Below are 26466 nucleotides of genomic sequence, written 5' to 3'. Positions count from 1 at the left end.
GATGAGCATTAAGCCGGTGCACTCCCTCAGGGGCAGACAATTAATATAAGGGTGAAATAATATTGGGAGAATTTAACCCATTTACTTATCAAGAAATTACTGATTCTTACATTGTCCTAGCAGTTAATCAACCAAACCATGGTGTTCATTAGTGTTAATAAATCATGCCAGACCACTTCACCAAGAGGTTATGGAAATTGCTTGCACATTTTAAAATACTGTAAGGAAAAAGTATTTTCATTAGCTGTTAGTTGATATCGGTTTGAGGCTATATTAATGATGCAAATGGGAGAGTGCTTTATCATTTTGATGGCACCATTTTTATTTATTTTTTGTTTGCAGTCTGTGGTGATACGTAAATTGACTTGCATCTTACTGTGAAGAAAAACATAATTAAAAAGACTGTGTGGATATCATATTCTGGTATGGCTTTTCTTACAGTAACAAGACTATAAAACAGAAATTGTACAGAATATAGAAAAAAAATCTGGATATACAATAGAGAACAGAAAATGGAAAATTCAACAGATGTGACAGAAGCTGGAGGTCAGACTGTTCAGAGAATTACTATTGCCTAACCTGAATGACTGCAAACACCTCTAGGAGGAGAAAAGTTCTTTGCACAAGGAAGATAAAAGTTAAATAAATCAAGAAAATTTTGAGCAAAAGGACAGTTTTGAATGTACAATGAGGGTATTTTTGGGTGCTCAAGTATCTGTTGAAGGGAAAAAAATCTTAAGCTGAACTGCATATCAGTGAAATCCTAAGTATGAAGACACCAGTTAAAATACCCAGAAAACCCTCAGATCACTGGGAATCATTAGAAAATGATGGAGAAATAAGTAAGTCACTCAACTCCACTTCAGTTGTATAAGAATTGACATAATCTTTTTTTTACTGAAGTTTTAGGTTATTAATTATTTTTCTTAGACTTCTTTTTATAAAGATCCATAAAATGGATTTATCCTGAATTAATAAGAAAAATATTAGTTTTTATTTTAGCTGACTCAGTTTACCTAAGTATGAATTATTTGGATACATTAGGGTAAGAACCATGTCTGCTGTCACTAAACTTTTGCGAAGTTCAGACACACGCAGCAGGGCAGCCAAACATACATGCTGCTTCATTTTTGATGCTTGTGCAAGTTTAGTTCTGACATGCGGTTGAAGCATCTTTGCTGCTTAGGCTGTGCGGTCGAAAAGTGGATTTGATGTGCATTGGGCGGAGCTACACTATCCTTTCTTTGCCTGTAACAATGGCGGATGAAATCGGGAGAGTGGCTTAGCTTCTTTTAATGAATAATGCTCCGTTCTGATCGCAAGCACTGGAAGCAGCAAAAAAGCTTCCACTGATTCATTTTTTATGCTTGTCCACATTAAGGGCAGACGTCCAGTAAAGTGTGTCCAGAGGCTTCTGTTGCTCCTGTGGTCAATGGCAGAGGGCGGCTTTGCTATATTTGCTGTATAAGTGGGTAAAACATAGTTTTAATATGTTTTAAGTGAGTAAGTCCACCTGAAAACTTCAACTGTGCAGTTATTTTGTCGAGATCACGATCCTGCCTTTAAATATTATTTCGCTGTCGGAGCCACTCATACTCCTATACACCGGCAGTGCTTGGTCACTGGGAATGCCATTCAAAAGGCCCGGTCGCCTGTTGCTGGTTTTCTGTTATTGTTAGAGGCAGCTGCAAGTAGATGTAAGCGTTTTTCACGTATGTCATCCAAACATCAGAATAATAAAATCAAACATATTATGCCATAGATGTCCACATTTTAAGTTAATGTAGGGTTTAACAAACTGTTCAGGAGGATTGATCATTGCGATCCTTATCAGCAGTGCTGTGTCTGTCTCTCTGCCATCTCCCAGATTAGCTTCCCTAATTGATTAATGTGGAGCGTTGAGCAGGAAAAATTTTAATTTTTCCAACTCCAACAGCTCCTGCTTCTGAAGCACGTCATGCGCATCAGATGCTCAGAAGCTCATGAGGTGCTGCACCTGCTGCTCAAAACACGCTGTAGGACCTTTTGCTGCACTTTGATGAACGTCAGCCATTGACGATGTAATACAACTGCTGTTACTAATGTAATGTAACTGATTATTAATATAGTATCCAAAATAACTAATTTAACTGCTGCTCTCCACCTAAGCCTGGCACACCTGGAGGAGAACACCCATGTGCGGATGCTGGACTTTAGTTTAGCTTTCATTACCATCATCCCACAGCATCTGACAGGCAGACTGGAACAGCTGGGCTTCGATACACCCCTCTGCAATTGGCTGCTAGACTTCCTCACCAACAGACCTCGGTCACTCCGGGTTGGACAGAACACCTCTGATGTCATTATCATAAGCACATGCTTCCCTCAGGGTTGTGTCCTGAGCCCCCTTCTGTTTATGCTGATGACACATTGTGAAGTTTGCTGACGACACCACGGTGGTGTCAGAGATGACAACCAACAGAACTACAGAGAGGAGGTGGAGCAGCTGGTGGACTGGTGCAAAGATAACAGCCTGATCCTGAATGTGGAGAAGACGAAAGAGATCATCTTGGACTTCAGGAAGAACTGGCCTAACCACGCTCCCTTGGTCATCAACAGCTAAGCTGTAGAGGTGGTCAGCAGCACCATATTCCTGGGGCTGCACATCACAGAAACCCTAAACTGGAATGTAAACACCACCTACCTGATCAAAAGGGCACGAAAGCGCATGTACTTCTTGCGATGGATGAGGAGAGCCCACCTGCCCCCACCCATCCTCAAGACCTTTTACAGAAGCACAAAAGAGAGTGTTCTGACTAGCTGTTTCACTGCGTGGTGTGGAGGCTGCAGCGCCTCAGACTGGAAGATGAGAAGAGTAGTAAGAAAAGCAGAGAAGATCATCGGGGCTCCTCTTCCCTCCATAAAAGACATTTCATCCTAGCGCTGTGTGTAATATCATAAATGACCCCTCACACCCCCAACATGGACTGTTCTCTCTGCTGCCCTCCGGGGAGAGACTTCGAAGCATCCGATGCAGGTCCAGCAGATTCCAGAACAGTTTCTTCCACACTGCCGTTAGACTTCTGAATGTTATGTAAAATGGGTTATTAAAAAAATAAATAAAAAAACCCTGAATGTTAGAACTGTAACTATAAAGTCACATGTTTACATTACTGTTTTTCATCACAATACTTAACTTATCAAAGCTGCACTTTAAGTAATGAAATAGTCTTGAGAGCTGTACATAACAAAATGTCTTTTTGTTAACACTAGTGTGTACAAAATGACAAAATAAAATCTGTCTAAGTCTAATGCATTACTGCAGAATTAATCTTATATTATTTTTTTATTATGGCTGTGCACCTTTGAAAATTTTAGCAATATTTTACAGCCAGGAACTTTCTTTCTTGGCTTTGTATGTTCTCTCACTGCATGTATTTTTTGCTGGACAATTTAACTTTCCAATTAACCTTTTAGATATATTAAAGGTAGATTAATTGGCTACTTAAAATTGGTGATATTTGTGATTATATATCGGCGCTGGCATATAATGGATGGGCCAGGGTCTATCTATCCTAATTTCAGTGTGCTAGGGCCGGCCCTCCTTATATCATCCCGGCCCCGACTCTTACTCTCTCCATCCGAAGCACCTACCTGTGACAGTAAATAACTAAAGGAGCTCAAATGTAACTCAGTGTTAGCTGCCTTAATGATGCATGCAGTATATATAGCCCTTCCTTCTCATGCACATCCTTGGCATATGGTGTAATTTTCTATTTCTTCAAACTGTAAAATACTATTTCTTCAAACTGTAAAATCCTTGCGACAAACTAAATTATGATAAAAATAAAGTGCTTTCTTTAAACCAAACTACAATGTTCCTCTTATATTTGGTTAATTTATGTTAGAATATTTTGCAAAAATATGTTGCGGTGCATGGTGGGGTTTTGCATCCGTTTAGAGTATTCCATTTCATTGCCCACATGCCACCTAGACTCGCAGTGAATGCTTACACACAGCTGAGCTTTCATGTATTCATTCTTGAAGAACTGCCTGTCTGCCTCAAAATTGTATTGTTTTATGTTGGTGTTTTTACAACGGTTGGGCTTATGTTGTAGACCTAGCATGTTTGAGTGGGTCTGGCTGGCTAAGTGCAGGTGTGGACTTTACGCAGCTGTCCGTGTTAATAATCAAAGCCACTTAAACCGTATTATAGAATTCGTGGTGATGGTTGTGGTGTGATGCTTGAGATCGATTAATCTACAATGTGTATTCTTGTTGTGTTTCACATGCGCGTTTCAATGTGCTTTTTTTTTTTTTTTGGTGGGCTGGTGTAGATGAAAAAATGCAGTGGCCGAAAATCATTCCCAGTCCGACAACTACAGGCAACTATTCATTTAATTTGATCATATCCTTTGAAAGATATTTTTTGTACTTTTTTGGGTGGTTAGAAGGCCTTATACTGGTTTGTTAAATCTACCCTGATTGGGACGTTTTTATGCCAGTCTATCATAGGGTAATGTGTAAAATATATATATGTATATATATATATATATATATATATATATATATATATCAGTTTAAAAATGTATAAAAAATATAACAAATTCACAACTCCTCAGTTTCCAATCATTACTTTAATCAGGCCTTAACAGAAAGCTTCATAAAATCTGCATTTGAAAAATCCCTTACTGGTTTCTAAATCCATCATTAACTGACGTGTGTCAATGAAACACACACAACAAAGCAGATAGATAAAGACATTATAGATTACTGCCTCTTTCTGTCTTGTCCCTCTGCGGCATCAAGCCTAAGCGATGTCTCTCAGTAACCTATTTGACAGTAGTGATATTGGTGTGACTGACAGACCCCAAAGGGAATCAATAGCATGCATGCCTACATATTTCAGAGCCATTAAATGACCACAGTTACCACAATGAAGGCCATATTTCTCAATTTAACCTGCCTTTTCTTATCACTACATTGGCCAGATATGAAAAATTGAGGAGTCACATATTGCAAAAGTGTGCTGCTCTGCACTTTACTGAAATAGCAAAAGCTCAGCAGTAGGGCTAACAGTAAACAGTGTTTGCTGGGAGTGTGCTATTCACTTTAATACAGTTTTTAGGCTCACTATTATGACCTTATTCCCAATATTTCAATTGCTACATATTTCCGATACACATGAAAACCAAAGACAATTATATAATTGAGTAACCTGGTGTACAAACAAGTAGAGGTCCGCTGTAAATAGATGCTCTTCCCATTGTATCTACTTGGCTATTTAAAAGTGGGAGAGCTGCATGTCGAAAGGGAATAAAACTCAAACCTATTTAATTTCTTGGTCCTTCTTCAAATTTGTATGTAAACAATGCATACACTCATTATCATAGGCATTCAAGTCATATTTATACTGGACTTTAAATTACAAATTCAGTTTTTTTTTTCTAGAATTTCTGAAAATCAAACAATACAGTCCATCGCACATGTTAGTGTGCATTAAAATATATTGGCTTTATTACCCATGTTTGCAATTTAAGGGTAATCTCTTAATCTTAATTTGGCCATTCAGTGGGCTTAAAGGGAAACACAATTTTTTTTTTACATTTGGCCCTTGATTTTATGTTATTACATGATGTTCTACTCACCCATATGAGTTTTGTGTCATTTGGAGCTGTTCTGAAGATATTCTGTTAGGTTATACCAAAGTAACGTCTTCCTATGGGCAACGACTTGAAGGCACAAACTAAACTGTTCATAATTTATTCGTTATGGTACTCCAGCATTCATAACATGTAGGCAAATCACTGTCCCCCAGACATCCAGGGTTATATTTTTCATGTTTATATCTTTTAAAAACAAAACAGCGTGTGTATGACGTCATCCACCCGCGCTGGCTACCCTTCATTCATCCTGTCCGTTGAACTGCTGTTAGTTTCTCTCACAAGCCTGGAAGATGTCTAGTGCTACTACCACAGATGATCTTGCTCTCGAAATGGAATTGAATGATTCAGATTAGCTAGCCGAATGAATATAAGGGATGCTCCGTAAAAGTAAAAAAAAAAATCCACTGAACTTGGTTTCCAAGATTTGAAGATGTTTCGATACCTCTCCAGGAAGCTTTCTCAATTCAAATGTCTGGATCTGCAGTGAGTTTGAGTTTTTATATAGAAGAAAATAGGTGGTTGAGAGGGGCATGAAGGAAGCCATCTATGTTAAGAGAGAAAAACCAACTTTAAACAGAGGTGGTGGACTCATAATCCAGCTTCCAAAAACTTACAATTCAGTTATAGAGATGATCCCTACCAGATATCACCACACCCCCCACCCCATCACAGAGGAACAAAGCACCTCCCCGCTCCAGCCGGTGAACAATACCTCCTTAACAACCAACCCTTAACAATCATAGATGGGTTTCAGGTATTACAGGAGACAATCCCCCACTTTAACAACAACCCCCCCCCTTTAACGACCGACCTTCAGAATCATAGACAGGTTTCAGATATTACAGGCTAACAATGGAACCAAACGACCCACTAATCGGTTTTCCATTTGCATGTTTCCAAGCAATATAAGGCCTTGTCTATATAAAGACTCAAACTCACTGCAGATCCAGACATTTGAATTGAGAAAGATTCCTGGAGAGGTAGCGAAACGTCTTCAAATCTTGGAAACCAAGTCCTGTGGATTTTTTTTTTTTTTTACTTTTTTACGGAATGACTACGACCTGGATGACTTAGAAACTTCATCAGCAAATATAAGGGGTAGAGCGTAGCCGCCTGCGGCCTGGGCTACCTGTCACTATGACGTCATCCGGCGCGCGGATGACGTCATACACACGCAGCTTTGTTTTTAAAACATATAAATAGAAAAAATAAAACCACTGATATCTGGGGGACAGTGGTTCGCCTACATGTTATGAATGCTGGCGTACCATAAAGAACAAATTATGAACAGTTTAGTTTGTGCCTTCAAGTCGATTGCCCATAGAAAGACGTTACTTGGATATAACCGAATATAACGGAATACCTTCAGAACAGCTCCAAATGACACAAAACTCATATGGGTGAGTAGAACATGATCTAATAACGTAATCAAGGGCCAAATGTAAAAAAAAAGGTGTTTCCCTTTAATCTATATTTTTGTTATGTGTTTAATTTTGCACCTTGGTGGTTTTTGGTTATTCTTGAAAGTAACGACTCATTTCTTTTCATTTCATCCATTTTTGACAGAAGATGGAGCAAAATGTGTATATTCCTATAAACTAGACAAAACAGGAAGTAAGACACAGGTAGAGTACAGCAGATCTGGTACATTTAAAAATGGGGGGGCCTTTCTGTATCCATGAGCCGATCCTACAGTATACAGTAGCAGCTGGCCAATCGAGGGCGCTAGAGCACTGCCCCACCAGCCCAGTGACCTTGATTAAGAGTCTTAATTTAAGACATAAAAAAGAAAATTATAAAATAAAAACATTTTGAAATATATTGATTTATAATTTTAGATGCGCAAGATAAATATTTAATCTTTAATGTAGAGTCAAGTGTCATATATTTAACAATTTATATATTTGTTAAATACATTTCACAATTTATAGCACTTATACTGTATATTGATATACAGTATATTACATATTGCACTTCTTCATGAAAAATAGCTACTCTGAGGACATAAATTAAACCAATAACAAAGATAGTGCTTATTGTAGTTTAATGGCTTCTCTAAATATACCGGTATATATATATTTTTATTTGCTTAATCTTTTTAAGTTAACAAAAGTGGTGGGGGGGACCTTTAGCATACAATTTTCAGTTTCCTGCCATGGTAGTTGAAGACTAAGATATTCCCAAAAGATTGATGTGAAAAAAATGCTTTTTAAGTAAAAAAATGTTTTTATGTAAACAAAATTTAAGACTAGTTTAATTAACAACTGGAAAACAACTATTTTAAGCCTTACTTGTGTCAATATTCTCCGTATGTTGTTTTGTTTTTGCATCAGATTCAATCTTTAACATGAAGCACATTTCTTTAAAGTGTAAGTGTATACTTTTTTTCTTACATTATGTTTCGCAGTGTCACCCTCAGATGTACTGACAACCTATCCAGGCTCTCTAAAATTGATTGCAGGTAAAAGCTACTCCACTAACTTCCGCGACCATGAGGAGGATTTAGCAGGTATAGAGAATCAATGGATGATCTGCTTTTATGACAAACAGCAATCATAAAACACATTGAATGGCATTGTTAATCTTTCATGTTTTTACATTTGCTGTCAAATGGATAAGTAACTGCATTCAGTATTTTCTAAGTGCATGTGCACAATTAATCTTTAAAACTTCTGCTTAGATTAGACAACATATGAAACGCCAAAAGACATGAAATCAGAATTAATCACATACATTTTTGAAGAGCCAAGGGTCTCTAAGCAAAATTAACAAAGCAGATGAGAGGGCAAATACGAGCATGTCCTGTTGGAAACGAAGCATTATTGTCAAAATAGACAAACACACACAGATATTATCTCCTTGGCAGTGTATGTCTTTCAGAGACCCAAGCAGCTGGAGTTATATTAATTAACTTGGCATTAGAATTGTTGGGCTTTTGTCAACACCAAATGTGCAAGGGTGTTAGAGCTATTACATTAGGGCTGGAGCAGGGGAATGCCATCACCAGATTCAGGAAAAATTACAGCCAGTTAAACCCACAAGGGAAGAGGCCTCCTCTGTTAGCTCTCAGTAATTTAACACGGCTGTCAATCACTGTTTGTAAAGGGCCCCTAAATCCCTTTTCTGGTGTGTGGATAAAACAACAATGGCATGATTGGCCACAGCTCTGTTTTATTTTCCTGTAAATATTTAGCAAAAAAACACATTTAAACCATAAATAATTCTTCATGGATAAAAATGTCCTCCGAGAGAAATCCAGATGGCTATTATGCAAAGCTATAACTTAGTAAATAAAGTGAATAGTTTTATTATGAAACTGCTGCAAAGACATGCCTAATGACTGTTTACAATGTCATAATGTATTTTAAGATATCACCCTCTCATAAACTAAATTCCTCACTAACTTAACTAAATCATTAACTTATTGTCCACTCTCTTTCCTGGTCTTTATTTTAATACTTCTACCAGACAGGATGTTTGATGAAGATCTGATGATTGATTGAATTGAGGATGTATGCTCTATGACAAAAGATAATGTGGCATAACACATTTGTGTTATTCCAATAATTGTTTTAAAGAGTTTTTCTCTTACAGGAAACCTAGTGGGATGTATGAGACAAATGTGCAACTCAGGAAGTTGAGTAAAAAAAAACTGCAGGCCAAAGCCCAGAGTTTCATTGATTGAACTCAAAACTCACTGGTTCGGTTCAGCGCGGTCAGTTTAATAGTATCCCTTCAAGTGAATAGCATGCAACTCTTAAAAAGAGGATTTATAATGCATAAAATGCTGTATTTACAGGCTAATTCTTCTCTTTAAACCTGTTTAAACTAAATGTAAAGTGTTGATCATGAGCCCGACCCAAAGCCTAAAAAGAGGTCTAAGGCCATTTTAAGGACAAAACAAACTGTAAATAAAGATCAAGTAGATAGACAGTTTGCATATTTCAACACATTTTAAGGTGAATACAACAGTATAATAATAACAAATAAATATAATAAAAATAGGACAGAATGCAACTGTAAAAAATAGATATTTTGTGCAAATCCGCTTGGATATGAAAAGTTAAAATAGACGGGTTGCATCAGCCACAGTAATAAAATGTGTCTTTGACAGTCCATTTTTTTTATTTCAAAATTCTGTCTTTTTGTGAGCCGTCCGTCTGCATCCCCCGTCTTCTCAGTGTTTGTACCACTCAGCCTCTTCAATGTTGTGTAAATACCTAAAATGTCAAAATCATGTACAATTGTTAAGTCAGAGACAGAACTATAATTCATTTGAACACAGTGGGCGTGGTACTGTCAAAGATGTACAGTACAGAATCTTTTTGGTGGGAAACAGGAAATGGCCAGGAGCATTCCCAGGAAACAATTTCTCAGAAGCAGGGAGGGGCAATGGTCTTGTTTTTCCATACCTGGCTTTGGGGCTTAATCTTACATTGGCTGAGAGGTGCAAAAAAGGTATGAATACATAAATGGGGCAGCACATAGAAAAAGTACTGCAAAAGCACTTGGTGAAATTCCTCTTAGGTGCCAACTGCGATATCAGTCATTTATATCACTTCACATATAAATGTCATGCTTTAACGTGCACCAGCGTTCCCCTCTTCTAGCTGATTATTTTGACATCTTTAATGACTGTTGGACTCAGCAGTAGACTGGACAGATCCTGCTGCAGCAAGTTCCATCTTTGATAAATTAACTGTGGACAACACAGTGCCAAACTCATCCCATCTTAGACAGCTTAAGTAGTTGCATATGTAATTAATGATTCAGTAGACCCCAAAAAATTGTGTCAATTTGTAATGTCCTCCAAATGTCCAATCACCTCAGCCTGCAGCCACGGAGCTTACATTTGTCTGAAACCAGCTGTAAATTAAACTTTATTGTTGGGGCTCCTTTCGCTGACTCATGTACTTTCCCCCACTTCTCTCTTCTTATCCCAGTGCTGTCACAAAAAGGTCTTTCTCTCTGCTTTTATATTATCTCTGTCAGCAGAGGGCCCATGGATCTATCAAGCCAAGCTGGGAAATACAGATAGTGACAGGGGTAATGTGGACCGGGTCACTTCACATGCCTTAACTTGTCCGTTTCTCCAGCACTCAATCCCCCCGCAATGCACAGTTTGAAAATTTATCTCTATGACTTCCTCTTACCTCTGTTTTGTTTGTTTTGTTTTTTCAGCAAAATCGGCAAAAGGCATAGAAGGGAGGAACTGATATACAAAATTTCCAAAAAAAAAACTAAATCACAGTCTAAGAAAGTTGAATTTTTTATCTATGCAAATGGCCTTCAGTTCTTGCTACAGACAATCAGTTCGAAATAGGTTTGGAATTTAATCATATTAATCCAACAAATGAATTAACTCTCTGTCTGTCTGAATATTTACTGCCTTAGTCTCACAAGAAGGTTAACCGCCACCAGAGTCTTAAATCATAAAACTGTCCGCTGACTGACTGATTTCCTGCCAGGATTCCTCTGTTCTTAGCACTTTCTATATGATGATAGTATGGGCATCATTTAGGCATAGTTAACAGTATCCATCCATTTTTTGACAAAACAATTGATTTAGATATGTTTAGTTATATAAAATATTTGAATAGTTGGCAATATCATATAGTCCTAGTGCTATTATACAATTTTGATTTTAATGCATTATGTTGTGCTGTAAATACGTCATATTTCTTCATACAATCAAAAATATGTCATGTCAGACTTAGCATTTCCTGTTTTAAATGAACCCTTTTTTCATTAATTAATTGTTTATTAAGACTTTTTTTTATCCAGCATGATAATAAAGCAAGTAAGAGTATGATGTATGTGAGCTAATGAAATTAACTGTAATTACTAGCTTTGTTTATATATATATATATATATATATATATATATATATATATATATATATATATATATATATATATATATATATATATATATATATATATCGTTGACTTGAATGTGGGGGACTCAGGTTCAAATCCATGCTGCATCAGGAAGAGCATTTGCTGCAAAACCTTTGCCAAGTCGGTAAGCGACTCATTCTTAATAAAGGAGCAGCTGAAAGGACAGACATTTTAGAGTACACTTAATTTATGCAGATGAAATCTAAAGATTAAAAATATTGATCAATTAAGAAGAAATTATTACTGTTCTTAAATTCTGTTTATATATATTGTATACCAATGATAAGCTGAAAGATCTTAAAAAAAAACAAAAAACATGTATTTAGGCTAGATTGTTAAGAGTTGTAAAAATATTTAGAATATTCAAGCTTTGAAGCGGCTGGCCATGATTTTAAGTCATCATAAGGTGAATGTTTAGTTTATTTAAATAAAAGGTTTTATACTTTTTGATTAACAATTCGCATTTGTAGTTCATAATTGAATAGCTAATCAAAAAATGTGCTGTTCTTCTTTTTTCTAAAATAAATTTAAATCTGCTTATTTATTTATGTATTTATATCTTAAATCTACTTATTTATATCAGTGTGAAATCAAAGCAGGTACAGCTTTCAGAAGTTAGAAGTAGAGAGGCTCCTCAGCTGCAGTATGAGATTGGCCTTTTGACTTCACCCTCAAGCTGTTGTGGAGGGACTCTTCAGCCCATGTGGAGACAAATTGTGTGTTTTTTCTTCTCTGTCAGCACACATACACACCACCCCCAACAAGTAATAGTGTTGATATGAATTCCCTTGTACACAGACAAGGGCTGCCTGTTGTATTGAAACGATGGGGCTCTGTGTACTCTCATGGCCGTGGGGGAGTTTTTGCTTTCATCAACGAGGTCAGCCTCTCAGCAAGAGCTTGTTGCTGCCTAGTCATTTATCTGCAGTACATTACATGTGATAGATGGGTAATGGAGAAGCCATAGCCTTCTTATTCACAGCTGTATACCGTTTAAGATAAATCTTTGAGCTATATGTTTGTTTTTTCTTTAAAGGTACACTATGCAACCGGTGTTGATTTTCCAGTGAGGCTCCCTCCAGAGGGCGAAAGTAAAAGTGCACTGTCGTAAATATGCTCAGCTGTTCTCCTGGTTTCTCCGTCAAGCCAGGCGCGGTTAGCGGCTGCAGCAGCGCGTCGGGTGCGTTTAGCAGGGAGAGAGACACAGCGCTGATGATCACTGCTCTTAAACAGTTTATTGACACCTAAATTAACTTAAAAGGCAGAAATCTGCCGGCAGAATATGCAGTTTGGATTATTTAGATGAAAAACGCTACCAGCTGCCGCGGTGAACCGCTGCTGATGAAGGGATCCATACTGTCGGCGCATCCCTGGTATGTGGGGGTCTGAGCGGCTCCGACAGAAAAAATATTGAAGGCAGGATAATAATCTGGATGAACTGACGGCACTGATTACGTTTTCAGGTGTATTTTCTCACTTAAAAACATATTAAAACTACTTTATTCCCACTGATCACAGCAAATATAGCTGCAAGGCAGAGAAAGGATAGTGAAGCTCCGCCCAAGGCGCCTCAGACACACTTTTGCAGCCAGAGCAGCAAAACTGCTTCAGCCGCGCGTCAGTACTAACTGGTACAAGCAGCAAAAATGAAGCAGCAGATGCGATTTTGCTGCTTTTGCTGCGTGAACGTAGCATAACTGCACAAAGATTGCCACTGTGCTTGCAACGAGAATGCTTTTAACTGGGGGGTGTAGCAGTTCTCGCCGTAAAGCAAGACTGACTCTCACGAGACTTCTGAGCCTGTGGGTGCGGGTCGGTGCTCCTGCAGTTGCAAGTGCAGTATTTCCCCCACAGACCACCAGGGCGGCCGAGAATACCTTTGTTCAACCTGAAATGACTCATTTAGTCATCCATAACGTTATGGAACACATTAATTAACTGAAAAATGTTGCATAGTGTCCCTTTAACTGAGAAGTTTGCACTCTTGTAATGTAGCTTTTCTATAAAGGTGATTTGATGTGTTAGTGTAGTCCCTCCGCAAAAGGAAACACATAATATTTTTCCACAATATTTAACACAAAAAGTATTCTAGATACTAAGCTAAAATAATATATTGTTTTAAATTTTCTATATATATTTAATTAAAGAGCTCTACATATATAAATTCTATATCCTTAATATCAGCATATTAATTTGGGGCTTTTAAACCTCTAGCCCATATTGGTCATTACCATTATTGTTAAATGCCCTATATCACATGCCAATTCAAAACACTTAGATTTAAGATAATGCCTATTTCACTAGCAAGGACCACGCCAAAACGATTATGAGTTAAAGATTTATTGTCTGAATTAAATTAAAAGAGGAAGGGATGGGGGAAAGGGCGGATGAAGGTACGAGGGGAAGAAGGGGTGGGAGACGGAGGAGGGTGGCCAGCATCTAAGAAGAGAATGTTAGGTATGAAGATTTTAGGGTGGGGCTATAATCTTCTAGAAAAAGTTCAGCGCAGGTCAATTTTTTTGTGCCTGCATGGGACCCTTCAGACAGACCTTGTAAAAGAGAGGTAAAAAAAGGAGGTGATTAGATTGATGGAAAGAGAATGAGAATGATGGGATGAAGAAAAGGGAATGAGGATAAGGGATGGTGGGGTTGACGAAACAGACTAAGAAGAAGGGGTAAGAAGAATATTAATAGACTGCTTGGAAATTGGAGGAGTGGTTCTGGGCGTGATCTTTTTCCCATACTTACGTAAGCAACCTTATGAACTGAACTCCAGTCAGTCAGTCAGTCAGTCTGTCCAGACAAAACTTTTTGTACCCCACATTAAATGAGAGAAAAACCTACAATGGTCACAAAAATAACTTGAATCTGACAAAAGTGACAATTGATTCTATTAAAAAATGAACCAGTATAATTCAGACATCACTTAACGACCATGCTTTAACAGAATAATTTTTTTAAGAAAAACATGGAAAAAGCCTAGACAAAAATTATTGTACTCTCGACTTAATATTTTCTTTGGCGAACTTTTGAGGCAATCACTGCAATCAAATGATTTCTGCAGCCCTCAATGAGACTTCTACTCCTCTCAGCAGGTATATTCTCCCACTCATGAGCAAACTGCTCCAATTGTCTCAAGTTTGAGCGGTCCCTTTTCCAGACAGTGTTTCTCAGCTCCTTCGAAGAATGTTCAATAGGATTTAGGTCAGGGCTCATAGAATGTCACTGCAGAAAGGACTAATATTTTCCTCTTAGCCATTCTTGGGTGTTTTTAGCTGTGTGTTTTGGGTCATTACCCTGTTGGGATACCCATGACCTGCAACTGAGACCAAGCTTTCTGACACTGGGCAACAGATTTATCTCTAGAATCCCTTGATAGTATTGAGATTACATTGTACCATGCAGAGATTCAAGAAATCTCCTCCATTTTTCACACAAAGGCCAGTGTTCTTTTTTGATTCTTTTTTTTTTTTTTGTCTGTTAACATAGAGCTCATGTGCTTCTGAAAAAAAAAATAAAATTTGTCTTATCTGTCCATAGAACATTCTTCTAGAATTGTTGTGGCTTGTCAACATGTAGTTTGACAATTCCAGTCTGGCCTTTTTTGATTTGTTTTTAAAAGCGTGTCCATCATTTGTATTTTCCTCCAGCGGCCATGTCAAGGAGGGTTGGCGACAGTCCTATAGATCTCAACCTTTTGAATTATATGCAAAATTATAGTCAACCTGCTTGGAGATGGTCTTGGTCTTGGCCTGTTTCGTGAGTTTATTTTTAAAATAATTCTGCTGAAGCATGGTTGAAAATAAATGTCCCCCAATATAAATGCCTGACTTATTTTTGATCAGGACTGCTACTGTAAGTCAAATCCCATACCAAAAAGTTTTTTTTTTAGAATTTCCTTCTTTCATCTCTGGAAATTGCAAAAATAGAAATATCCTGTCCAGGGGTGATGCTGAGAAACTAGTCCATGCATTTGTTACTTCAAGCTGGACTAATGTAATTCTTTACTATCAGGTAGTCCAAAAACTGTAGTTAAAAGCCTTCAGCTGATCCAAAATGCTGCAGCCAGAGTTCTGCTGAAAATTAAAATGAGAGATCATATCTCTCCTATCCTAGCTTCTCTTTATTGATTTTCTGTTAAATCCAGAATAGAATTTAAAATTCTCCTTCCTACTTAAAAATCTTTTAGTGGCCAAGCTCCATCTTATTTCAGAGATCTGATTGTTCCTTATGTTCTTAACAGAGCACTTTGCTCTCAATCTGCAGGTTTACTAGTGGTTACTAGAACTTCTAAAAGTAGGCCGATCTTTTCAGGCTCCTCTCCTGTGGAACCAACTAGCTGTTTTAGTCTGTGAGGCAGACACCCTGTCGACTTTTAAGGCAAGGCTTAAAACTTTCCTTTTTGATAAAATATATAGTTGAAGCAGCTCAGGTTATCCTGAGCTATCTATTTATAGTATGCTGCTATAGGCTTAGACTGCTGGAGGACATAGGGACCCCTTTCTATCATTCTGCTTCATTCTACTTCTAGACTCCCATTCAACAATATTTGTTAGTCAACCTCTAACGTCATGCTCTCTTTGCTTTATTTCATAGTAACTTCACCTGCTCTCTTCCCGTTTGGCTGTGACTCCATCCCTGAGAGAAATATCAGCTGTGCTGCTGCCATCAGCACCTTTGTTTATAGAAGTTAGAGCTTGGCCTGATTTTCAGTTTAGTCCTGTTTCTCTTACTAATAACTATACGTCCTCTCTTTCGTTCTAAGACATGGGAGCTGGCTCGGAGTTTGTCTGTCTGGCTGTGTGTTTCCTGGATGGGGCCGCCTGAGGAGGTGATTTAAAGTTGCCTTTTGTATCTCTGCTTCTTTCTCTATGTTTGCTTCTGTCTCCTTAAACCCCAGTTGGCCTCAACAGATGGCTGCTCACACTGATCTTGGTTCTGATGGAGGTTTCTTCCTGTTAAAAGGGAGTTTTCCCTCTCCACTGTCGCTACAAATATGCTTGGTGTGAGGGATTGCCTTGGAGTCAGTGAGTCGATGCAATCAACTGGTTTTCCTTAAATAGAAAACTTTGAACCAATCTGACTGGATGATCTGGTTGAATTGTCTCTGTAAAGTTCCTGGAGATTATATATGTTGTGATTTGATGCTCTATAAATAAACTGCATTTAATTGATTTGATAACCTGCCTGCTGATTTAAAATACACTTAAATCATTTGTAGGCTTCCCATATCATTGTTACGCCTTTCTGCAGGCCACCCTTACCACAAGCATTGAAATATTGTACACAATTATTTATAGATGGCAATGTCTATTAGAGACATAGATACAGATACATGTTAAAACGAGTGCACTAACTCTTTATTTTGTGTCAATATTGTATTTATTGGTCAAAACGCCTTAAGGGGTTGGAAGATTGTCATAGTAGTAACATAAAACATTTTAAATGTACTACTTCTGCAAAACGAAATTATCAGGTAACCTGAGGAAGTTCAAAGTCGGTGTGCAGTTTGCTAATTGACATTTTACCAAATATTTCTGGTGTGTTTTGTTCTGATTGTGTGTAGGTTTAAGAAACTTCACAGCAATTTCAAGATGGTCTGAGCAGTATACGTAGTTCATCGATACTAAAAAAACAATCTGATCTGTGTCTGACAAAGGTTAACAAAACCAACTACTTTCTCTATCCCTAGCATAAAAGAAGGTTCTGCTCGATATTCAGCAGACTTTGCAGCTAAAATTCTAAGGTTGGATTCTGGTAGACAAGGGTCAGTTACAGTTATACAGATTGCCAGGTTTGAAAATACATCATTTGGTATCCTTCTAGTACATCAGAGTCATCATTTCACCTTGTGTTTCCCATAACACAAAGTTTTATTTATTGTATAAAGAATATTTTTTTATGGAACTGGTTATGACATCATTTTCAATGAATCAACTCGGTTAGAAGACAGTCTAATATGATGTTTTTTATTGATAATTACATGGAAATACATTAATTTGTTAAATACATTCTTATTCAGTAGTGGAATAGAAAAAAAAAATCTTTTTTTGAGAATGAAAATCTGAATGACTTCTCTGATGAGTTTGAAAACTTCCTCTGTTCATAAACCTCTTGTTCCAGGATTGCAGAGATAAGCCAATACCATGATAAACACGGCTGCACTATTGCTGCATCTGGTTTATATTCTAATACTGAATCTGTGCTGCTGCAATAGAAATAGGGGAGAACTTGAGATAGCTTGAGGTAATCTGTATGAAGTATGGGGTATATTCATCCCAAGCACCAAATAATCCTACCTGTTTTAAATATAGAATAGATAACTGCTGGTGTGATGGTATTCTGGGGAAGATGATAGACGGTGAAATGGAGTCAAAATGAATGGGCCCTTAGTTGAACAGACCTAAATTCATTCCACGGACCCAGTGGAATAGAGTTATCTGAATCAACTGTCCTCCATAGCTGCCTGAGGGATATTGAAGACAGCTAAGGTCAAATTACAGGGGAAGTCAGCTTGTGTGAGTCTGTGGTGAAATTACCTTAAGAGTTTACCGGAGCCTGACAGTCAGCCAGTCTGCTACGTGACAATCTGCAAAGAAATGAGCCAGGTTGTTAAAGAAATAGATGGAAATAATCATATTTTGAGGAAAAGCTAATGTATTTACTAAAATGCTATCAAATATCACAAAAAAAAAAAAAAAAAAAATGTTACAAAAAAGGTTTTGCCAAGTGTGACTCAGCATTGGCATGGCTATGAATTTCTTCCAAATCAATACCCCGACACTAGGAATTAAAAGTAAATACAGCGACTGACAGCTGCTAATTTTCTCTGGGAAATTGTCTCTACTCATCCACATAGTTACAAAGATTAAATGACCATGGATCTCTCCAGACACTCCCAGGTCCTCTAAAGAGACTGAACTTAAGGTGTAAATTAGTTACACATCTTTGCTCATTAAAGAATCAAGAGCAGCAAATCCACTAGGTCGCTCCAGTTCTGCTATACATGATGGAGATCCATTTGGGGAACATCACTCATTATTATGGTAATGTATATCATTAAGGCTTCATGGTGAAATTAAAACAATTACACTCCTTAGTGGGTCATAGCCAAGAAAATCATGTGGGAGAGAGATGGTTTCCAACAATGAGCCAAGGGTGAAATGTTTCCAGGTACTTACTGATTGAACTAGTTTAACCATTTTATTTAAGAAGTACTATCTGTCTGATTTACAAATTGTTGACCACAATGAAAAGGTGTTCATATACTTTTAACTTCTGTACAATTTTCCCCCACCTAAACCATGAACCTCCTTCATTTGGTTTTAGTGAGATAAACCAAGCAAATACATGTCTAGAAAAAAAGATGAGAAATCTAAAAACTGGTTTCTCCATTAGTATTCAGTCACTGTCAGTTAGTACTTTGTAGAAGTACCTTTAACTAAAACTACAACTGTGAGTCTTTTGGTATTCTGTGCATTTACAGACGGCTTTATCGCCCATCCTAATGTGCAAACATACTCATGCCATCTTCCCATGAACTCTGGTGGGGTTTGATTCTTAGATAAACAAAGCTATCTCTGGAAGATATAGGGGAAATAATCTATTCAGAGTTCAATATATTGTTATTTTTATGGCTCGGAGTCGGAAAAAAAGAAACAAAAAAAATTAATTTCAGTCGAATATAAACAAAACCATCTTTCCTGCATGTCGTCTGCGCTCGCACATGGTACTGTGGTTTAATCTAAACAGAGCCTAATGTGTTTTTCTTTAGCAGTGACTTTTTTTTTCTTCTGACTATTCAATGCAGCAAGAGTGTTAACACATGTTGTGTTGACAGATACTCCAAACTGTGCTGTAGAGCTCTACAGCTCATCCAGTGAAGCATAGATCTCTTGGCTACTTCTCTTCCCAATGCTCTCCTGCTGCAGCCTGTCAGTGTAGATGGATGGCCATGCCTTAGTGGGTTTTTAATTTTTCCATACTACTTTTCTTTTTAAGTAATGGATTGAACAGTTTTCTGTAAAATATTAAAAGCCGAGGTCAGTGTTTTATATCTTAAGCCTACTTTCAATTTTTAAGGCATGTTTTATCCAACTATTCAAGTTCCTAACCTTTGATGATTTAAAAAAAAATAATAATAATTTTCATCTAACAAAAAAATTATTCAGGGATAAAGATGTCCTAATCCATTGTTTTTGTTTTGTTTTGTGTTTTTGGCTCATTAAGCAACAACATGGAGTTGGGTAAAATAAGAAATAAACTAACAATGAGAGGGACACCAGTGTCATCTTTGAAGATGGTAGACATACGAAAGAATTCTACTGAGGAAATTGTTAGATTAAAAACATATTGTCAACTTTTTAGGGTGTCACTATTTGCCCTTTTGTCATAGTAAAAATCTACGGAAGAGGATTAGGGCCACTGAAAAAAAAAAAGTTTACTGATTTTTAAATTTTATTTCAGTTTAACATGGAAAAAAAGTCAGATTTCTGACTTTTTTCTCAGAATTTTGACTTTAATCTCAGAATTCTGAGTTTTTTCTCAGAATTCTGACTTTTTCATTGTCAGAAAAGTCAGAATTCCGAGAAAAAACTCAGAATTGTGAGAAAAAGTCCGAATTGTGAGATGAAAGTCAGAATTCTGAGATTAAAGTCAGAATTCTGACTTTTTTCCCATACTAAACTGAAATAACATTAAAAAAACAGTTAACTTTTTTTTCCCCCACTGGCCCTAATCCTCTTCCGTAAAAAATCGCCTCTAGGAAATTGAAAGAGAAATTATTTCACATAAACTGGCGAATAGACCATGTTCAGCACCGTGGACAGCTCCGACCCGCCTGTGAATTCTGAACGGACATTGAAATATATACGCAGTGGGATGATGAGCGCCATATGAGCCTGCTGAGCCCTTAGACGTTTTTGAGTGATTTGATACATTTTCTTTCCGTCAGTTGACAGGTGACCTGAAGTCACCACAGTCATTGTATTCACAATATTTGTTTCCGGTCCTTGATTTCATTAGGTCTTTCATTGCTGCACAAAAAAAAAAAAAAAAAAAAAAAAAAAAAGCATCATCCAAAGCTCTTCATAATCAGCTTAATGGTAATAATTTTGGATGTCCTCCAAGCACACAGCCTGGAATCTACCTTTCATGAAAAAGTCAGTGTAAGCAAGAAACGCTCAGTGTTTCGGATACAATTCCATCACAACACTTTCCTTGGCCCTAACGGCACATTAATTAACATTGTAAAGTAGTTCTTTGCGAACCACTAAAAAGCAACAGCTTCGCCCCCTGACCTGTAAGCCATCCTACATTCTCTGATGCTGATTTTGGTCAACACTATCTAAAATGAAATAATGTGCCTGGTTAAAGCGCTGATCCAAGCCGCTATAATATGTAGTGTCATGCTCATTATGAAAATGCCAACCTCCATTCGTTCTATCAGTGGCAATATCTCTGCAGCATGATGATTTAAACCGAGCTGCCTTTGGAGTGCCACTTAATGACTCACGGTGCATGCATAGGCATGATCGGTGAGGATTGCACGTTATGCCCAACACCGTTTTTGTCCTCAAACTAATGTGACAGCTCAAACACAAAAGGATGTTGAAATGATCTCTGGGGGATGGGTGCTTTTTCGGATGCAAAAAAAAAAAAAAAAAAAAAAAAAAAAAAAAGCTGCTCAGGAAGGGGAAAATCTTTTGTTTTGTTTTATTTATTTATTTTGAATTGCTCAATTTCTTAGAAGCAACTGCAACATTGAAAGTGGCATTTGAAACTTAAAGTCAATGCCATTTTCCTCGCAGGTCAGCGTTTCAGCCAACTTGAAGGATGGAAATGAATGTTCACAAAAGCGATTATTATTCTAGCCACGTCGCCTACCTCTGTCCACCCTCCTTTGGCAGCTATTACAGAGAGCTACTTGTGTTTTAAACATGTGACAAAGTGAGAGAGGGGCGCAGGGGGGGAGAGCCGAGGAGCTCATGCCTGCTCTGCTGACAGTTCCTAAGATCCGGACTGCGCTCCTCCACACGGCGATGCGGAGAAGGAAGGGGGGGTCAAGCAGCAAAATACGCGGCGTTCAGACAGAATCCACAGCGGAATATTTAGCAGTTTGCTTCGGGTTTGCGTCTCTTCCCACGTCCTTACATCCCATTCCCTTTGTCCGACGCTGGACCCTGCTGATGCCTGGCTGGAAAAACAGCACCTAGAGGTCCCTCTCATCTAATCGTCAGTGACTTTCCGCTCCTGGTTGCACCCCTCCCCTCTGCTAGTCGTCTTTTCTCTTGACTTCATTTCGTGCTGGACGATTTCATTTTGTGGTCATTATCCCCAGAAAGGTCAAAGCCTCTGTTTGCTGGAAGCTCGTTTTGGTCTGGGATAAGCCTGAGAGTCTCCCTTCTTTTTTAAAGTTTCAGTGGCCAAGAACCGCTCATGCTGCTCCGTGTTGCATCCTTTTTTGGTGACCTGCACGTGCGCTAGACTTTTTATTTTTCATTTTTTTAAGAGGGTTTTTATAGTTATTATAATCTCCATTCTTCTCTGTGGAGTGGCTGTTCTACCTTATCAAACTGTGAAATGAGTTTCGCCACCTTTCTGCTTGCTGATAGCGCTGAGATTCTGCAAAAGAATGGGGCATATTGAATTCAACTTTAGGTGTTCTTCCAAACCTTGGTAAGTAGCTGAAACTGTGCTTCTTTATATTAAGTGTATGTTATTGTCTTAACTATGTATGTGTCGGTGTTTGCTGCTCAATTTACTGGAGTTTAACCTTATGCACATGGCTGTTACTGTGTTCCTCCTCGCAACGTCTCTATAATGCTCTACATATTTATTCCACTACAGTCTCACACATGTGCGCAAACTTATGTTTTCAAAGGTTTTTAGACATGAACACCCACATAGTTTCCTTTTTTTATACAAGAACATTCTTTTTCTTTCTCTCTTTCTTTTCCACCCCTTCTTTCCCTCATCAACATACCAGCTTTTATCTGTCTTTCCAAGAAACACCTCTAATCTATATTACTTAGGGTGTATTGGCATTTTCCACCTGAAGAGGATAAGATCTCCAGCACTGATGCGTGGACAGAACTGAGTTGGCACAGCATCCACAAGGAAAAGAAACTAGCTTTCTGAAATAAATGTAAAGAAAATATAAATACATTTTCCCACCGATTTGATAAATATACATTTATATCTTAAGCATCCTTCTCAAAATATGAGTCAGAGTAGCCTCATGAGATTATCAGTGGAGACTGTGATAGAGAGCCAAAAAGCCCTCCAAGAAAGCAAATAGGATTTTTAAATGTCATAATAATGACAGCAGTAGTTTGGGTTCAGGATTGTTTTAGTATTTTAACTTGTCTTCATATACAGCGCATATTTTGAGAACACTCTATATTGATGCTGTAGAAAAGTGGTTTGTTTTTGTTTTTGTAAAGCTTCATAACATAAAAAAAAATGCAGCAGCTTTTATTGCCATTTGCTGTGTTTGTACCAGACTGCCAAAGTCTGGTCTTCTGTTCTGAAGTGTCCCTTATCCATCCCTGGAGACCAGTGAACCTGACCGCATCCAGGCCTGAAAGGCAAACTGTCTCCTCCACTGTTGAAACAAATGTCTCTCGTATGTGTCAGTCAACAAGACCATAAAATAAAGATGTAAACTGGTCCGCACATGGCTTGATTATCTATATTCCAACTCTTAAGATGTACGCGTGGGCTGCATATTTTTTCTTTTCTAGAATTTTGTGCCAGTTTTTTTGTTTACCAGGGAGATAAATACAAGACTATCTGTTTTTGAAGTTAACATACTGTACATATAAGAGTAGATAAACTAAACTGCCAAGCTTTTTTTTTTTTTTTTTGCATGAAAACTGTGACTGAGTCAGGAAGCATGTAGAGGCTTTCAGATTAATGCTAAAGGCAGGAATTACATGCCTGAGAGGGCTCCTTGTCCTTACAGCTCAGTGTTGGGAGGCTGATAGAGCTGAATGCAGCATCATTTGTACGCTTGATGGCTGGCAAAAGAAGGAAGAAATGGAATAAAACAAAAAAAGAGCTTTGGCAGCCTTCTCCCACATTGTAAGCAAGCATTTCCAAATAATGCACTGCAAGAGGGTTCTCTTGCAGCTTATTTTGGATAGACAGGTCAATATGTTTTCATCTTCAGCGCTGTGAATAACAGCCCCTACTGAACGCTTTGAATTAAAGTTAATCATGACTGATGTCTAATTGTAGGTGGGAGTTAGAAGCCTGAGGTAAAAACAAAGCTTAAAATAGAATTTAAAGGTGGTGAATGGGAAGGAGTCATAAAAGCTTTGGGGTTGGGGTTGCATTTTAGGGTCAAGGTTTTTTTAAGTTAATGCCCAGCGTCCACAGTCCATTACATCATTAATGAGCAAGCTAAGTATTTAACTTCATTTATTTATTTAACTTTATTCTAAAATTGAAAAGACAAGAAGGAAAGCGAGGTAAGAAGAAAATCTCATAGAAGTTTTTGAGATAGACCAAGCTTTTCAATAGATTATTTCTTATTATGAAGAGCTGGGGTAGAATCTCTCTTTCTAAAGCAACTGGTAATTGATTGTAGAGAAATATTTTGGAGATTGAAAGAAAACAAACAACAGTGTTTTACAGCAGTTTAACATTTGTATTTTCCTTAATATATTTAGGTAATTCTCCACAGTTTGAACATACACCATACCAAAGAATCAAAGATGGGGTTATTTTGTTATTCATATCTGATGGTGTCTGGTGGTCAGTGGACTGTAGCAGAGAATAACACAAGCAAAACAGAGAAGCAAGAAAAGAGCAGAGAAAACTGAATCAGTCACTGTAATTTAAGATGAACCTTTGTCCCTGTTTGCACAAGGCCACTACTAGAAGAGATCAATTTGGGATTCACTGTGATTTATAGAAGTGTCAATGTCTGTATGCTCTCTGCTTCTCAGTGATATGCAGCTATAAAACAAGCCTGCAAGTGAGAAGTTGCACTCGGAGTGACAATTATTAAAAACAACCTTTTTCCTCTGACTATAGCTTTTCAGTACCTTAGCCTTGAGACTTACAACACATTTTCAGAGATAAACAATGAATTTTAACTTGCTAAAATCTAACAAATAGAGAGTTCTCAGTGAGATCACATAGAACAAAGTTGAAATAACTAAGAGATGAAAAAACTCACCAACACTTCTGTCTGTGTAGATATAATTAGTTTGTTTTGCTATATTCAAAAAAATGTTTTGCTTTGAGTGCTTTGCAAACTAGTTTGAGAAGGTAAGAGGTAATTTTCAAGTGTGTTTTTATAGAATGAATAAAAAAAAACTGCTGCACTTCCATGTAAGGTTCGTAGTTTTTCTTCTGATCTCTATTTCATGTGAAAATAGCTTTTATTCTTTCATTTTTTACATTTGAACCATGTTTCTTTGTTGGCCGGAGAGCAGTCTGCTGTCAAGTTTCTAGCTCTTAAAAGGGAATTCTGACATTTTCAAGATCAGATTTGATTTTTTTTTTCAAAAAGGAAGGGTGTTATGCTCCTTAAACACAATGACACACTGTGCCACAGCAGAGTTGCACAGTGGATTTCAGAAAATTACGCTCGCCTTTGGGTTTTCTGCTCTCCGACTCCATGTCTTATGCAGAACCAAGGATAGAAGTAGCAGCCACATAAACGAAGAACGCATGACATTTGCTTTTACTTCACCCTGATCTTGGTGCCACAGTCACACTCAAGATTAAATACTTGAGTGTGCTGTTTCGTTCACTTCCTAATATTTCAACAGGACAAGTTTATCCAATTAGTTTATATACAAATAACCATTTGCATCCTTTTGAAGCATTTGAATTCAGTAATTAAAGCTTTGTTATTGCTTTAAGTGGCACAATTCTAATCTGTTCGTTCTGTATTGTGGCAGCCAGGCTGACTGTTTATTTTTGTCTTAATGTGGCTCATTGTATCCTCTAATCCAGCTCTAGGTGTTCAGTGTTGGGTGGGGGGACTCTAGGACCTCCTCTTTGAGTCTAGTTGTGCCTTTTTTTGGTGAAATCATCAATAGCACTTAAAGGGGTATGACCAGAGTTGTTAACTTTCTAAGATTTGAGCGTTTTTTTCTTGTTTAGTTTTTTCTAAGTTATTTGTGTTTTTATCTGACTTCCAGATATTTTGTTCTATATTTTAACAATATAATGGCAATTTAGTAAAGTGCAGATTTGCAATTATCTGCATTTCTTTTAATGAATACATCTGTTTAATTGTTTAGCAAATATAGCAAATAAGCGGTATAGTACATCCCGGTCCTCCTCATCTATCAGAATGTGGTAAAAGACCATTTAAGCGACTTGTCATAGACTGTGTCTTTAATTTTAAAGAGATGATCCAAAACGCTAAAATAAGCAGGATTTGCCTCGATGAAAATGCCTTGTCAGAGATCAAATGAGAAATGCCGTACTGGATTGTGTTTGCAGAAAGGCAACTCTTATAAAAAAAAAAAAAAAAAAAAGTCTCTTTCGAGCAAGAAGTTGTGGAACACAAGCTCATATGATTTCAAACCTATCTTGGCTGACATTTACACAGGTTTACCAAATATTGATATTAAGATGTCAAAAGAGTGTTGACTTAAGCTTGGACGATACAAATTGGCAGTGATTCAATAAAGCATTCTTGATATATTGTCATAGAAACAAATTTGAAAAGCCTTTGAAGATTAAAACATACTTGTATTGTCCGTCATTTTAATTTTTGATTGAATAAAAAAACAGATTCTGTCCTAATTAAGCTCAAATAAAGATGATAAAACTCAGACTTGATCATTCCATTTGCTTAACCTCAACAGACTTTAACTTATTATTATTATTATTTAGCGAGTTTGTTGTATTTTTCAACCACATTCTTTTTTTTCTTTTTTTTATATTTTTTGGAT

The 26466-nt window shown here is 37.4% G+C and overlaps 1 protein-coding gene across 1 annotated transcript in view; it reads left to right on the top strand.

Annotated features, from left to right (window-relative positions):
- Nucleotides 1-21479: 21479 nt before the first annotated feature.
- LOC119798793 (BMP/retinoic acid-inducible neural-specific protein 3-like) overlaps nucleotides 21480-26466 on the top strand; it is a 79537-nt gene continuing 74550 nt past the window's right edge. Inside the window, exon 1 of the mRNA XM_038308407.1 lies at nucleotides 21480-22222. The gene's annotated coding sequence lies outside the window, so the exon portion shown is untranslated. The remainder of the gene's footprint in view (nucleotides 22223-26466) is intronic.

This window comes from Cyprinodon tularosa, unplaced genomic scaffold (genome assembly GCF_016077235.1).
Source record: "Cyprinodon tularosa strain WSP-4 unplaced genomic scaffold, ASM1607723v1 ctg636, whole genome shotgun sequence".
NCBI lineage: Eukaryota > Metazoa > Chordata > Actinopteri > Cyprinodontiformes > Cyprinodontidae > Cyprinodon > Cyprinodon tularosa.
This window is presented reverse-complemented; position numbering and strand designations above follow the sequence as displayed.